Here is a 16,566-nt window from a genome sequence, read left to right on the forward strand (position 1 = left end):
GTGGCTTCATCGCAACTTTCCTGTCTGCCCCAGTACCCTTTGACGCCCAATCGCAAATCTATCTATAAAATATTCAATAATTCTACACGGCTCTCTGCAGAAAAGAATTCCACATAACGAACAGGCAAGAGGAAAAAAACTTTGTTCACCATCTTAAATGGGAGACACCTGATTTTTAATATAGCAAGGTGTGGAGCTAGATTAGCACTGCAGGCTAAGTAGCACCAGAATTTCTGAAGAAAGGTCCAGAATCGAAACGTCAGCTTTCCTGTTCCTCTGATGCTGCCTGGCCTGCTGCGTTCATCCAGCTCCACACCGTGTTATCTCAGACTCCAGCCTCGGCAGTTCTTACTATCTCGGATTTTTAATATATGTCTCCCCTTTCCCAGAAGCAGAAACATCCTTTCCGCAACCACCCTGAGAAACTCCCTCTATGAATCAACAACATCACCTCTCAGTCCTCTAAACTCCAGTGAGTTCTGGCCTAACCTGTCCAACCTGTGCAACTTCATCGCGGGATGCAGGTGAGTGAACTTTCTCTAAACTACTTCCAGTGCACTGTAGAAATAATGGCATTAAATCTTCTCTGCAAATGGAATAGAAGATTGAGCACTTTACTTGAGGCATGTCTGATGTAGTTGCTTACATTGTAAAGTACTTATATAGGAACTTAACATAAGAACCAAGAGCAGAAGTAGGAAAGTCAGTGTGTTGAGCCATTTCATATGACAATAGCTGATCTGCTGCCAGCTTTGTAGTGAATGGATCGAGGTCAGCCAAATGGACATCATATAAAATGAGTTCCTTATAGGGGCTGTTAACCTGGTCCAATCAGGGAGTCCTGGCTGACAAGATTTAAAGAGGAATGTCAGAGATTTTCTGCCATAGCTGGTACAGTGTCATGCATTATGCACGTGTAATTAAAAGGTGAATTGGTGATGTGATACTGGCCTTCAAGGAGTTATTTTAGGCCTCATCAAAACTTTCCTGCTACTTCCTCATCACTCTTTCACCCATTACTAATGAAAAGTCTATCTCTGCCTTAAATTTATTCAATGTCTGGGTGTCCACCACACTCTGGGTTAGTGAATTCCAAAGGTTCATGAACTTTTGACAGAAGTAATTCCTCCTCATAACAAAGTGTGGAGCTGGATGAATACAACAGGCCAAGCAGCATCTCGGGAGCACAAAAGCTGATGTTTCGGGCCTAGACCCTTCATCAGAAAAGGGAGATGGGGAGAGGCTTCTGAAATAAATAGGGAGAGGGGGGAAGGCGGACCGAAGATGGATAGAGGAGAAGATAGGTGGAGAGAAGGGTATGGGTGGGGAGATAGGGAGGGGATAGGTCAGTCCAGGGAGGACAAACAGGTCATGGGGGCGGGATGAGGTTAGTAGGTAGGAAATGGAGGTGCAGCTTGAGGTGGGAGGAGGAGATAAGTGAGAGAAAGAACTGGTTAGGCAGGCGGGGACAAGCTGGGCTGGTTTTGGGATGAAGTTGGGAGGAGGGAAGATTTTGAAGCTTGTGAAATCCACATTGATACCATTGGGCTGCAGGGTTCCCAAGCGGAATATGAGCTGCTGTTCCTGCAACCTACTGGTGGCATCGTTGTGGTACTGCAGGAGGCCCAGGATGGAAATGTCATCTAAGGAATGGGAGGGGGAGTTGAAATGGTTCGCGACTGGGAGGTGCAGTTGTTTATTGCGAACCGAGCATAGGTGTTCTGCAAAGCGGTCCCCAAGCCATCATCATCCAACACATCCCTCACCTTCCTGGACCTTTCTGTCTCCAGCTCAGGCTACCACCGACAAACTGATGTCCATTTCAAGTCCACCAACTCCCACAGCTACCTGGAATACACCTCTTCCCACGTACCTTCCTGCAAAAATTCCATCCTCTATTCCTAATTCCTTTGCCTCTGCAGCATCTGCCCCCAGGATGAGGCAATCCACTCCCGTACACCCCAGATGTCCTTGCTCTTCAAGGACCACAACTTCCCCCCCCCCCGCAGTGGTCGAGAACGCCCTTGACCATGTCTCCTGCATTTCCCGCACCTCATCCCTCACACCTTGCCCCGCAATAACCGCCGAAAGAGAATCCCCCTAGTCCTCACATACCACCCCATCAACCTCCACATACAACACAACATCCTCCGACATTTCAGCCATGTACAATCCGACCCCACCACTAAAGACATTTTTACAACCCCACCCTTGTCTGCCTTCCGGAGAGACCCCTCTCTCCGCGACTCCCTTGTCCGTTCCACATTCCCCTCCAACCCCACCACACCCGGCATTTTCCCCTGCAACAGCAGGAAGTGCTACACTTGCCCACACACCTCCTCCCTCACCCCCATCCCAGGCCACAAGATGACGTCCCACATCAAGCAGATGTTCACCTGCACATCTGAAATGTGGTATAATGCATCTGCTGTACCTGGTGTGTCCCTGGTTTGGGGAAACCAAACGGAGGCTTGGGGACTGCTTTGCAGAACACCTATGCTTGGTTCGCAATAAACAACTGCACCTCCCAGTCGCGAACCATTTCAACTCCCCCTCCTATTCCTTAGGCGACATGTCCATCCTGGGCCTCCTGCAGAGCCATAATCTTGCCACCTATAGGTTGCAGGAACAGCAGCTCATATTCTGCTTGGGAACCCTGTAGCCCAATGGTATCAATGTGGACTTCACAAGCTTCAAAATCTCCCCTCCCCCACCTGCATCCCAAAACCAGCCCAGCTCGTCCCCACCTCCCTAACCTGTTCTTCCTCTTACCTATCCCCTCCTCCCACCTCAAGCCACACCTCCATTTCCTACCTACTAACCTCATCCCGCTCCCTTGACCAGTCAGTCCTCCTTGGACTGACCTATCCCCTCCCTACCTCCCCACCCGTACTCTCCACTCCACCTATCTTCTCCTCTATCCATCTTTGGTCCGCCTCCCCCTCTCTCCCTATTTAGTTCAGAATCCTTTCCCCATTCCCCTTTTCTGATGAAGGGCCTATGCCCAAAACGTCGACTTTTGTGCTCCTGAGATGCTGCTTGGCCTGCTGTGTTCATCCAGCTCCACAGTTTGTTATGTCGGATTCTCCAGCATCTGCAGTTCCCATTGTCTCTAATTCCTCCTCATCTCTGTTTTAAATCTGCCATCAGTTATCCTAAAGATTTGACCTCAGATTATGGATTTGCCCATAAGGGGAAGCATCTGTTTTCTGCCTACTTTGTCAATCCCCTTTATTATTGTCTGTACATCAATTAGACATCCTCTCATTGGTCTAAACTCCAGAGAGTAATAGCCTAAATTGCTCTATCTCTCTTTCATAAGACAAACTCCTTGTCTTTGGAATCAATCCAGTGAAGCTCATCTGAACTGCCTCCAATGTAACTACTTTCCTCCTTAATTAAGGGGACTAAAATAGCAGGCAATATGCCAGGTGTGACCTCACTAATGTCTTGTACATTTGCACCAACACTTCCCTACTTTTATACACTGTTTCTTTCATTAAAAATGGTAAAACTTAAATTGTCTTTCTTGTTATCTGCTGTACCTGCAGACTAGTTTTCTGTGATTCATGCATGAGCACACCATGATCCCTCTGCACTGATACTCTCTGAAGTCTTTCTCCATTTATGTAAAAAGCTGCCTTTCTATTCATCCAACCAAAATGTATGACATTACTTTTATCACTTAAACTCCATCTACCAAATTTTGCATATTCATCAAATCTACCCGTATCATAGAATCATAAAATCCCTGCAGTGTAGAAAGAGGCCATCTGACCCATCGAGTCTGCACTGATCCTCTGAAGAGTACTCCACCCACACACACTACCCCACTCCATCCCAATAACCCCACATGGGGTTTTTACCAAGGCTAAACCTACCTGTCCTGCATATCCCTGGATACTATTGGAAAATTCTCATTTTGGGCAAGCCTACATATCTTTGGAAATTTGTAAATTTCTTATGTCTTTATTACAATTTACTTTCATACCTATGCTAATGTTGACTGCAAATTTGGCTTTAGTGTCTTCTATCCATGCATCAAGTCATTAACAAAGATTGTAAATTGTTGAGGCCTGAGAACGGGACACTGCGGCACCCCACTAGTTGTATCTTTCCAACGAGAAAAATGTCCACTTGTCTGTCTGCTTTCTGCTGGATAACCAATCATCTATCCAAACTAATATATTACACCATTCTCATGTGGTTTGTACCTTATGTATTAACCTTTCATGTGTCACTTTGTCAAATACTGTCCTAAGTCCAGATATACTACATCTACAGAATATTTTTTTCTTTATTCGTTCATGGGATGTGAACATCACTTGGCTAGGCGGCATTTATTGCCCATCCATAGTTGCCCAGAGGTCAGTCAAGAGTCAACCACATTGACTGTGGGTCTGGAATCGCATGTAGGCCGGACCAGGTAAGGATGGCTGCTTCCTTCCCTCAAGGATGTTAGTGAACCAGATAGGTTTTTCTGACAATCAGCAATGGATTTATGGTCATCATTGGACTCCTTACTTCCAGATTTTTAAAAAATAATTGATTTAAAATTCTACCTTCTGCTTGTGTGGGATTCAAACCTCCTGACCATTACTTGGGTGCCTGGATTAACAGTCTAGTGATAATACCATTAGGCCATTACCTCCCCAGTATCCACCTTGCTAGTTTCACCTTTGAAAACTCTAAGCAAATTAGCCAAACAAGATTTGCTCATCACAAAATCGTGCTGATTCTGATGGATCACATTTGACGTCCTTAATAATGGATTCCAACAATTTCCCAATGACAGGTGTTAAACTATCTGGTCTGTAATTTCCTACCTTCTGCCTCCTTTTTTTGAGTGAGGATGTTATATTTGCATTTTTCTAATTTACAGGGATCTTTCCACCATCCAGGGAATTTTGGAATATTATAATCAGTGGATCTATGATCTTTGCTGCCACTTCATTTAGGGTGCTAGCTTGTAGAGCCTTGGGACTTGTGTGCCTTCAGTTCCCAATAGTTTGCTCAGTCCATTTTCCTAATGATGATGATTGTTCTAAATTCCTCCGGTTCTATAAACCTTACAATACCTGTTACTCTTAGAATGGTACTAGTGTTCTCTACTGTGAACGTTGAGGGAAAATATTGATTTAGTGTCTGCTATTTCTGTGTTCCCCACAAGTAATTCCACAGCCTCCTCCTCCAAGGAACCGATATTCTCTTTACCAATATATACTTAGAAGAGCTTTTGCTGTCCATTTTTATGATTTGCACTAATTTTCTTTCATAATTTGCCATTGTTCTTTTTTCATTGTTTTAGTAACCCTTTGTTGGCCTTTAAAGGCTTCTCATTCCTCCAGCCTGCCTTTGGGCTTTCTTATGAAATATGGCATGCCTTAGTTTTCACCTTTATTTTATCATAACTTCCTTGCTTGGCCATGCATGCTATCTCCACCTTCCTCCACATTCCCCTATTACAATCTTTCTTCCTCACTGAAATACATTTTATTTGGGATAAATTGAATAACTCCTTGTATATTTCCTACTGCTCATCAACTATCCTAACTACCTTTCAGTCTTGTCACCCAGTCCATTAGGGTCAGATCTGTTCTCATACCTACACAATTACTTTAGCTTAACTTTTGTAGAATGCTAGTGTGGTATTCATTGCTCACCCCTCAATTTGAATTTGAGATTATAGCATTCTATGATCACTCTTCCAAAGAGGGTCCTTCTTTATGAGATAATTAATTAATCCCATCCTGTTATACAATACCAAATTCAGAATAGCTTGCTCCCTAGTTTGTTCCACAGCATATTGTTCCAGGAAAAATACCAAAAATGAACTGTCCCTTGCAACTACCCTTGTGAATTTGATTAATCCGGTATATAAGCATATTAAGGTCATCCATGATTACCATTGTACCTTTCTTTCAAGCCTCTAGTACTTCCTGGTTTTTACTGTACCCTACTCTGGAACTGTTCTCTGGTGACCTATAGATTATGCCCACCAGGGACTTCTTCCACTTTTTAAAAAAATTCAACCCAGACTGATTCTAAACCCTGAATTCTAGTGCCTATATCATTTGTCATCACAGCACTGATCTCATCCTCCGCTAGCAGAGCTACAACACCTCCTTCTCCTTCTTGCCTATTCTTCTGAAACACTGAGCACCTTTGGGTATTCAGTTCCAAAACCTGGTCTCCCTGCAACCACATCTCAATAATCACTGCCAAATTAGACCCATTTGTCTCTTTTTGCACTGTTGACTCATTAATTTTATTCTGAATGCTGTGTGCATTCAGATACAAAGCCTTTAAATTTGTTTAATTACGAAATTTCTTTACTCTTGTATGATTCTTCGGCGCAATATTGTGTTCAAACATTCCGCCTCTTTCTGGTAATAATCGGCCTCAACATTAACTTGAACTCCTCCGCTCTCCTTTAATTTTGATTTTTCAATCTTCTGCACAACTGAACTCACTCTCTCCAACTATTTAGTTCAAAGCCCCATCTACAGCCCTAGATGTATGATTTGCCAAGTCACTGCTGCCAGCATGATTCATGTGGAGCTTGCCTCAATGGGAAAAACACTGATTTTCCTCATTTTAATGTCCTGTGAATCCAAACTTTGGGATGTCCAACTGATGTATGGTTTTCAAAATCAATTGAGTGGCCAAAAAATACTTTGGGATTTCCTGAGGATGTGAAACAAGCTGCATCGATGCAAGTTATTTTCACTTTTTTTGAAATGAACTTCTGCAAATCTCATGAGGTTGGAATATACTGAAATTCTGATTCTTTTGTCTTCCCAGGGGAATACATTGGGCAGTGAAATGAGATCATATTTGTCCAACTGCAAACAGTAAGTGTTCACAGCTCAACAGCTGCAAAGTACAATATTTGTACAACATCTCTGACTGTAATCAAACAAGAAGCTTTCTGTAGATCGGTTTTTACCTCTTGAGGGCTCTCCACCTTGTTGAAAATATTCAGTCCTCATTGTGGCTGACTGGCATTAATTGGTCAGCTGACATTTCCTTTGAAATTCTAAAATAATTATAGATTTAAATGTTATAAATCCTAACAAATGTAGCAAAAAGCCTGTGCCCACTCATCCTCAAATTCCTTCAATCATCATTGAGCACAATGTTTTGCTCCAACAATTCTAATGGAACGTTTTCCTGGAAGTTTAATTACAAGGTCTCCCACACACAACCAGCCTGCCATTGGCCATCCACTTCATTTATTCGCACAGTAACCAACTTCCTGTATCAATTGCATGTACCCATTATGCATTCTTGGACAAGGGCCAAGCATCAGCAAAGAAGTATTTGCTTGACAAGAAACTTGTTTTGACAAGTGAAGTGGATCTCTAACTCATTTGCTTCGCTGACATCTTTAGGGTGTTTAAAATAAGCCAGAATTTCTGTGATAGCTTTTGTTGATGTCCTGTTAAACAAAATTAAAAGGTAACGAATTTCTGAAGCCTCTGTCATTGATAATTTACTTGTCTGGCTGACTGACACTGTTATAATGTTGCAGGAGCAATTTTTTTAGAAAATAGTACTGCATGGGTGATTTTGTTTTTTCAGTGGCTATCCATGTTATTATGTTCATAATAAGGAAATCAGTTATGCACATAATAAGTGAATGGCACTGAAGGAATATCAGTTAGCATTGTATTGGGATGGATGATATGGGGCACCATGAGAAGTGGGGGTGGTTTGAGCAATATGGGCTTGTGAGCTAGTGAGCTTAATTGCTTTCAGAACAACTGGGGTAAAATCACAGAGAACTGATGTGGGACCCCGAAACCATCGACCTAAGACCTTTCATGTCCTTGTGACTAGGTACAATCTACTGAAGTGGGTTGATTAGCTCAGTGCAGGTTCAATTCCTGTACCAGCTGAGGTCACCATGTAGAAACTGCCTTCATAATTTTGCCCTTTTCCTGAGGTGTGGTTCCTCTCAGGTTAAACTCACCACCAGGCATTTTCCTCTCGTAAGAGAGAAGGACTATGGGGAGGGATCAGAGATAATGGAAACTGCAGATTCTGGAGAATCCAAGATAACAAAGTGTGAAGCTGGATGAACACAGCAGGCCAAACAGCATCTCAGGAGCACAAAAGCTGATGTTTCGGGCCTAGACCCTTCATCAGTGAGGGAGATGGGGAGAGGGTTCTGAAGTAAATAGGGAGAGAGGGGGATGCGGACCGAACATGGATAGAGGAGAAGATAGGTGGGGAGGAGTGTATAGGTGAGGAGGTGGGGAGGAGATAGGTCAGTCTGGGGAGGACAGACAGGTCAAGGAGGCAGGATGAGGTTAGTAGATAGGAAATGGAGGTGCGGCTTGAGGTGGGAGGACGGGATAGGTGAGAGGAAGAACAAGTTAGGGAGGCGGGGACGAGCTGGGCTGGTTTTGGGATGCAGTGGGGGAGGGGAGATTTTGAACCTTGTGAAGTCCACATTGACACCATTGGGCTGCAGGGTTCCCAAGCAGAATATGAGTGCTGTTCCTGCAACCTTTGGGTGGCATCATTGTGGCACTGCAGGAGGCCCATGATGGACGTGTCATCTAAGGAATGGGAGTGGGAGTTAAAATGTGGGAGGAATCGAAAGTGAAATTGTTGAGGGTGAGGACGAGTTCGGCTAGGCGGATGAGGGTGTCGGTGGAGGGGGACTGGTCAGGACTGCGGGACAGGAAGAAGCGGAGGGCCTTGAGGCCATCTGCATGAGGAATGCAGGTGTTTCGGAACTGGACATCCATGGTGAAAATGAAGTGTTGGGGGCCAGAGAATTGGAAGTTCTGGTGGAGGTGGAGGGCGTGGGTGGTGTCACGGTCATAGGTGGGCAGTTCCTGGACCAAGAGGGAGAAAATAGAATCCAGATAGGTGGAGATGGGTTCAGTGGGGCAGGAGCAGGCGGAGACAATGGGTCGGCCAGGGCAGGCAGGCTTGTGGATTTTAGGAAGGAGCTAGAAACGGGCCGTGCGGGGTTGGGGAACAATGAGGTTGGAGGCTGTGGGTGGGAGGTCTCCTGAGGTGATGAGGTCATGGATGGTATTAGAGATGATGGTTTGGTGCTTGGCGGTGGGGTCATGATCAAGGGGGTGGTAGGAGGAGGTGTCGGAGAGTTGGCATTTGGCCTCGGCAATGTAGAGGTCAGTGCGCCCTTACCTTTACTTTTGGGGTCGATGGGACAGACTCCCAAATCCATTCAGTATTTGTTTGTCCTTCTGTCACCTACTCCGAGTCCATCCACCAATTGTCTGTTATCGAGCATCTTACACCACAGTCTGCCTAGCAAGTTGATAAATTTCCCCAGAAAATACAAACAGAAAATATTTTAGAACAGAGACAATAGGAACTACCGATGCTGGAGATTCAGAGATAACAAGGTGTGGAGCTAGATGAACACAGATGGCCAAAGAACAACCTAGGAGCAGGAAAGCTGATGTTTTCCTAGACCTTTCATCAGAAATGGGGGAGAGGAAGAGGGTTCTGAAATAAATAGGGAGAGAGGGGGAGGTGGATCGAAGATGGATAGAGGAGAAGATAGGTGGAGAGGAGACAGACAAGTTAAAGAGGCGGGGATGGAGCCGTTAGAGGTGAGTGTAGGTGGGGAGGTAGGGAGGGGATAGGTCAGTCCAGGGAGGATGGACAGGTCAAGGGGGTGGGATGAGGTTAATAAGTAGGAAATGGGGGTACGGCTTGAGGTGAGATTAATGCGGGTTTCACAATCTTCAAAATCACCCCTCCCCCCACCGCACACCAAAACCAGCCCAGCTCGTCCCCGCTTCCCTAACCTGTTCTTCCTCTCACCTATCCCCTCCTCCCACCTGAAGTTGCTCCCCCATTTCCTACCTACTAACCTCAACCCGCCCCCTTGACCAGCCAGTCCCCCCTGGACTGACCTATCTCCTCCCTAACTCCCCACCTATACTCACCTCTACTGGCTCCATCCCCACCTCTTTAACTTGTCTGTCTTCTACAAATTTTAGAACAGCTTATATCTAAATCTCTATCACTGAAGAGATGGACAAAAAATTCAAAACTGTAACATCCCTATGTCTGCCATAGTTACTGTGCCAGTCCGTGGCTTCAGAAGTTTTCAGGCAGATCACTATTCTCACTTCCCCTGTACAAAATGGAATCTATTGTGCATTTTGAAATAATTGTTTTCCCACTTGATATTGAATTCTCATTAACTACAACAGAACTTCTGAGTAACCATGTTCAGTGTTAAGCCACTTGCGTTTGTTTCCAAATTATGTTTGAGGTATGACACATAAAATACATGAATACACTTCTGATCATTAGTCATTCATTACACAAACTCATGAGCTCAGGCTGACTTCTCTTTCTGGTGCCTGCTTATAGGTGTACAGTCGTTGGCATTATATTTTCACTTCCCTTGCAAAAATTGGGTATAGTCCCAGAGAACTGCTGTCTCATTAGAGAGATGGACAACTAGGGGTAGTATAATCTGAGTGTCAACATGTCTCAGGCAAGGGGTGAGTTCATAAATGTGGAATGTTCAATTTAACCTCAGCCAGCACAGGAACTGAACCGGCTCCTCATCAGTATATATTACGAATTGGCCACACTAGCTAATCATTCCTCAAGCTGAAGTGATACTCAGTGGTGATAGCCAAGTTGCTAAACTTTGTTGTGTACTTTCTGTGTCAAACTATCCTGAGAGAGATGTCTGATGGTTTTGACGTATTGTCTTTCTCCACACGGAAAAAGTATCATTAAAATGGTTTTATAAAGGTCTTTAAAGATTCTCAAGGACCCTGAGATTTTACACACATTTGTAGCAGTGTGTAACAGTTACTAACAGTCATGCCTTTCTTTTGGCAACTCTACTGTGTGTACATGGAAAATGATTCAGTATCTCATGTGCAATAGTCTTTTCTTCATTTATAAATAATATCATCTGAAATGCAATAATTGTGTTATTCTGCTCAGTTAAACACTGAAGCACATTATTAATATTGCACCTTTCAATCCTAATGCAGTTGTAGTGATAGCAAGTTTGTAAATAAATGAATTGGATTTCATAGTTGCAGATTTTATCAGCACAATTTGTGTTGTGTAACAATAGTGCAGAGCAGTCTGAACTGAAGTGAATATTCAACAATAAGATTCTTGCTACTTGGCTTTCAGACTAGCTAGTCTGGAGCTGATGTAAAATGAATTTTCATAAATTACCCAGACTATTCCCGAATCAAGTTTGGAATTTGGTACATCGTTTCAGTGAATACATATGAAATGCTATTCAATTAGACCTACTCCCTTAATCTTTAAGCTGGCTTGCTTTTTTTCCTTTTCAAGAACATACTAATTAAGAGCAGGAGTAGGCAATTCAGCACGTCAAGCCTGTTCGGTCATTTCATACGATCGTGGCTGAGCTCATTTTGCCCTCAACTCCGCTTTCCTTACAACACTTTAACCCATTCCTAATTAAAACTCTGTGTGTCTCTTTCCTTAAGTTTATTCAGGGTCCACTGCACTCTGGGCTTATGATTTCCACAGATTCATGACCTTTTCAGTGAATTAGTTCCTCCTCATTTCTGTATTAACTCTGCAGTGCCTTTGCCTAAACCTATGACTTCTCATTCTAGATTGGCCCACAGGGAGACACATTCAAGCAAGATTCCAATTTTTTTTAATCCTCTTGAAAGGAATAACTGAGTCTGCTTTGGCCTAGTTGGATTAGGAACAGCATCAACTTGCATTTTCAATGCCAGGTGAGAACTGAATTTCATACCCACTTGTATTGAAGTGGCACTAAGCTGACAGACACACATAAACATAATGCACACATTTTGCTGACAAAAAGGTCTAAAAGAAATAACTACAGGTCCAACAGGTGATTCTCAGTCTTAACCCAGGAGGAAAAAAAATCAGTAAAACTGGTGAATGACACATATACTGTTCTGACTCATTCAGTATGTGTCAAAATTGAGGACCACTATCTCAGTATCTGCAGCAGAGCAACAGTCTGAGTAATTGAGTTGGAAATTACCTTGGCTAGTGGTTTCGGTGGGAAATTTGCAAGAAAAACATTCTGTGCAAAGCAATGAGGAAGAAAAATAAAGATCATTCCTCAAGACGTCGTCACAATAGTAAACCACAAACACTAACACTAATTGTTGAACTAATAATGAGAAGGCAATTGTTTCATGTGATATTGTACTTTCATGAAGTGTTGATTCTTATTGCTTAGCACAGCCACATCAATAACTTTCATTTAAATAATCATCTTTAAAAAGCAGAGTATCCAGGCAAAGTTCACCACCTAAAAAGCTGAGGAGAAAGTTTGCACGAATTGGTAAGTTTGAAGAACGCCTCAAAGAAGGAGAAAGAGAAGTAGGGGAATGAAGAAACTGCATGTTGTAATTCTAGAGCTTAAGGCCTAGGCTGCTGAAGGGAACTGTGAATGTAAAATGAGAGAACCACAAAAGTTTTTGAGGGTTCAGCAGCTGAAGGAGATTACACAGACGGGGAGTGACAATCAGAGATAGGATAGGATGGGTGAACATTACAGCATGGAATCTTATCCGGCAAGAGTCACCAGCCCAAGGATTTATTTTGTCCTCTTCATAGTTAAATTCCCATCAGCCCCACTACTCCTACTGATTCCAAGATCAGAACTGCCACAAAGACTCAATCCGCACCCAGTAATTCAATATCTTCCCATTCCAAAGCTCGATCTCTCTGCCAAACTGAGTCTTAATCACCACTCTCACACAGAACACCATCTCCCTCACTCACAGTGGCTTTCCACTCTGTCTTTGTTACGTATGCTGTTGAAGTGCGTACTGTCCCTTTTAGAAGGTGGGTCAACTGGCCAGGAGGGGGGGGAGCTTTGAGTCAGCCTAGGTCTAACCATATAGTTCTAAACGACATGAAATAAACTGTTCCCAGCTCAAGTTTCACTTGAACCTCATGATCCTTTATAATTTATATATGGCCCAAATATAATAACTGGCCACAAGGCTGGGTCATGTTCCACTAACACTATACTACCGATGTGTTCAGAAGGAAGAGAGGAGATTGAACATCACTCAGACTTTGGAAATGGTGTGGGATTGAGGAGGTGGTATCGTATAATTGCTGGGAGACAGATCGAAATATCAAAGGCAAGCGGTCATGACGAGACTGGGGCTGCAGTCGATACTGAGGAAGAAGGATATGGCCCAAGGTGCAGGCCGAGAGCGACAGTCGTGAGGGGACTCGGGCTGCGTTCAATGGCTGGAAAGGGGATAACTCACCCAGGAGTTTCTTGCGGAGAGTCTTCACTGAGGTGGCTCGGATCGCAAGCGGCTATCGGCCACTGGGACTTGACCGGTGGGAAAAATTCCTGATGGCAGGAAAACAAGTGGTGAAAGACAAATGTAGTAAACAATGGGGGAGGATGCAATCAAATGGTGGGCCAATTTGGAACAAAGAGACCATTTGGCAAATGGGCAGAAAAATGGTTTCTGTACACCGAATGTTTTAATCAATACTGGGGAAGGTAAACAGAGTGGCTGAACTCTTAATGGTCCCAGTTTCCTTGAACACCATTGGGACATGACCTATGCAATTCTAAAGGTGTCTGGTCCAACCAGTGATACCAGCGGAGAAGATGTGTGAAGATGTGTGAGATGTATTGGAAAATCGTTTTGCACCAAAGCCTCTGATAGTCGTGCAATGTTTCCGTTTTTGTAAACGGGTGCAACAGGAAGGAAAACCCATTGCCCAATTTGTGGCCTTAAAGAGCGTAATGGAACATTGTTAGTTTGGTGGATTTTTCTAGGATGCCTTGCGGGATCAGTTGTTTTGTGGCCTCTGGCATGAAGCCAGTCAATGGAAGCTACTAACAAAGAGAGACCTTGATTTCAAGGCAGCTTTTAAAATCTCTGCCTCAATGGAGTTGGCAGTTGGCCAAACAACACAATTGGGTGCCGGGGTGCCTAAAGTCGTAGAAGTTCAACAGAGTGCGCAGAATGCCACCAACATGGGAAGTTTGGCCATGAGGAGTCAATGCATTGGACTTGAGGAGTCCGGTGCCACAGATGTAAGAAAGTGGGTCAGATGGCCTGAAATGACTGGATACAACCCAAACAAGAGGAGGAGAGTCAGAAAAAAATAATCTTGAGGACAAGGCCTAAGGTCCCTGTCAACAGCCAGGGGGGTAGATAGGGAGTCAGCTAGGTCTGCAGGAGAAGCAAAAGGCCCAGAGTCCGCATAGTTTTCAGTTAAATATCTCATCAGTGATGGGTTAAGCTGATTGTTTCTGGGTTCTTCCCAAATTAGAGGGGAAGGCAGTAAAGATGGAAGTGGGTATGGGTGCAGTGGTGTTCCTGATACCCAAATCAGTCTACAGGGAGAAGTTAAAGGCATTATCATTGAAGCCTGCCAAAATTACACAGAGAACAAGTAGTGCCACTGAAGGTCTATGTACTGGTGAAAGTACAGTTAAGGGATCAGTGTGCAAAATTGCAATCGTCTGTGATAAAAGGAAAATACCCTGCATTATTTAGATGCTCCATGGTTACGAAAATTCAAGTTGAATTGAGGTGTAGTTTGTCAGACTCAAACATGAGTTTGCAAAAGATCCTGACCGATGACAAACATGTCTTCAAGAAACTCTGAGGGAAGTGAAAGGAGTTGAAATTAAAATATAGCTGAAGCTGGAGGTGTGTCTGAGGAGTCTGAAGGTATGTCCAGTACTGTATGCAATTTGATCTACATGGAACTGGAATGGCAAGCAAAGCTGGGAGCATTGGAACCAGTACCCACCAGTGATTGAACATAGAACATAGAACATAGAACATAGAACATAGAACAATACAGCGCAGGACAGGCCCGTCGGCCCTCAATGTTGTGCCGACCCGTGAACTAATCTAAACCCATCCCCCTACACTATCCCATCATCATCCATCTGCTTAGCCAACGACTGTTTAAATGCCCCTAATGTGGCTGAGTTAACTACATTGACTGGCAGGGCATTCCACGCCCTTACCACTCTGAGTAAAGAACCTTCCTCTAACATCTGTCTTAAATCTATCACCCCTCAATTTGCAGCTATGCCCCCTCATACAAGCTGACGTCATCACCATCCTAGGAAAATGTCTCTCACTGTCCACCCTATCTAATCCTCTGATCATCTTGTATATCTCTATTAAATCCCCTCTTAGCATTCTTCTCTCCAATGAGAACAGACCCAAGTCCCTCAGCCTTTCCTCAGAAGACCTTCACTCCAGAAAGAAAGAACACAAAACATTTTTGTTCAGCATATGTGATGTTCTTTTGCTAGTTTGCTTGCAACTGTAACTGCACATTTCCTTTCCCTAAATGGCATTCACAAATTAGGTGACCTTTTATGACAGTTGATGACAGTTTCATTGGTCACCGGATTTATTAATGGAGTTAAGGTCTGTCACCTGGCATGATGGGATTTTAATGAGGAGATCATAAGAACTGCAGAGGCTGGAAGCCAAAGGTAATAAATGTGGAGCTGGAAAAGACACAGTCCTGATAAAGGGTTTCAGCCTGAAACATTGACTTTCCTGATCCTCGTATGCTGTCTGACCTGCTGTGCTTTTTGAGCTCAACATTTATTGACACCAGCAGTGAATGGGCCATTCCAATCAATCCAAACTTCAAAGTAAATGGCACCGTGAGGATTTGAGGTCAATTCAGGCCTGAGTTTGGATCTATATCCACTCACACTCATAGAGGACCTATTCAGTAGATAGGCAGTGTGAAAGAAATTCTCTAAAAATGGATCTGTCGCAGGCCTGCCTACAGATGGAGAATGCAAAGGAGTCTCAGCTGCTGTTGACAATAGTGAAACACAGGAGACTGTCCTGCGACAAGTGCCTCCTTTTTGGCATCAAGTCAGCGCTGGCTCTATACTAGAGGGCCATGCATCGAATCTTAAATGAGTTTCCTGGAGTCCAGTGTTATCTGAACAATATTTTGGTGGATGGCTCCTCCAAAGAGGAGCGTTTGAGAAATCTCAATACGATGCTAAAAAGGTTGCAAGTGCACACCCTACAAATAAAAAGGGAGAATTGTGAGCTTATTAAAGACTCCATTGAGAACCTGGGCCATATAATCAATGGTGAGGGACTCCACATCGTACCCAAGACGATGAAAGCTACTACAAGGCCCTTAGACCAGAGAATGTGTCTCAACTGAAATAGGTCTTGGGATTTATCAATTGTTGTGGCACGTTCATCTTGGATCTGGCAACCATGCTAAATCTCTTAGATTGGGAAAGAGCAGCCGTGGAAACAGACCACTGGTTGTGAGAAGGCTTCCTGGGAGATGAAACAATCAGTGAAAAAGCCAGAAGTCTGAACTCATTTTGACCCCGAGTTAACATTACAGTTAGCATGTGATGCCTTGTTTTATGGAGTTGTTGCACATCTTCCTAAATGGAGAGGAAAGGCCCATTGCATTCTCATCATGGTCATTAAATAAGACAGAGGAGAATTACTCCCAAGTCGACAAAAAAGGAATGAGCATCATGTTTGATGTTAAGAAGTGCAGCCGTTTTCTGCTGACTGACCGCAA

General features: G+C 43.8%; 1 long non-coding RNA gene across 1 annotated transcript; it reads left to right on the forward strand.

Moving 5' to 3' along the window:
- The first annotated feature begins 410 nt into the window (after positions 1–410).
- LOC125462882 (uncharacterized) lies at positions 411–11,738 on the forward strand. Its single transcript, XR_007249723.1, has 3 exons — positions 411–524; positions 6,805–6,854; positions 11,619–11,738. It is a non-coding gene; the product is annotated as an uncharacterized LOC125462882 (long non-coding RNA).
- The last annotated feature ends 4,828 nt before the right edge of the window (positions 11,739–16,566 follow it).

Source organism: Stegostoma tigrinum, chromosome 21 (assembly GCF_030684315.1).
Source record: "Stegostoma tigrinum isolate sSteTig4 chromosome 21, sSteTig4.hap1, whole genome shotgun sequence".
Classification (NCBI taxonomy): Eukaryota; Metazoa; Chordata; class Chondrichthyes; order Orectolobiformes; family Stegostomatidae; genus Stegostoma; species Stegostoma tigrinum.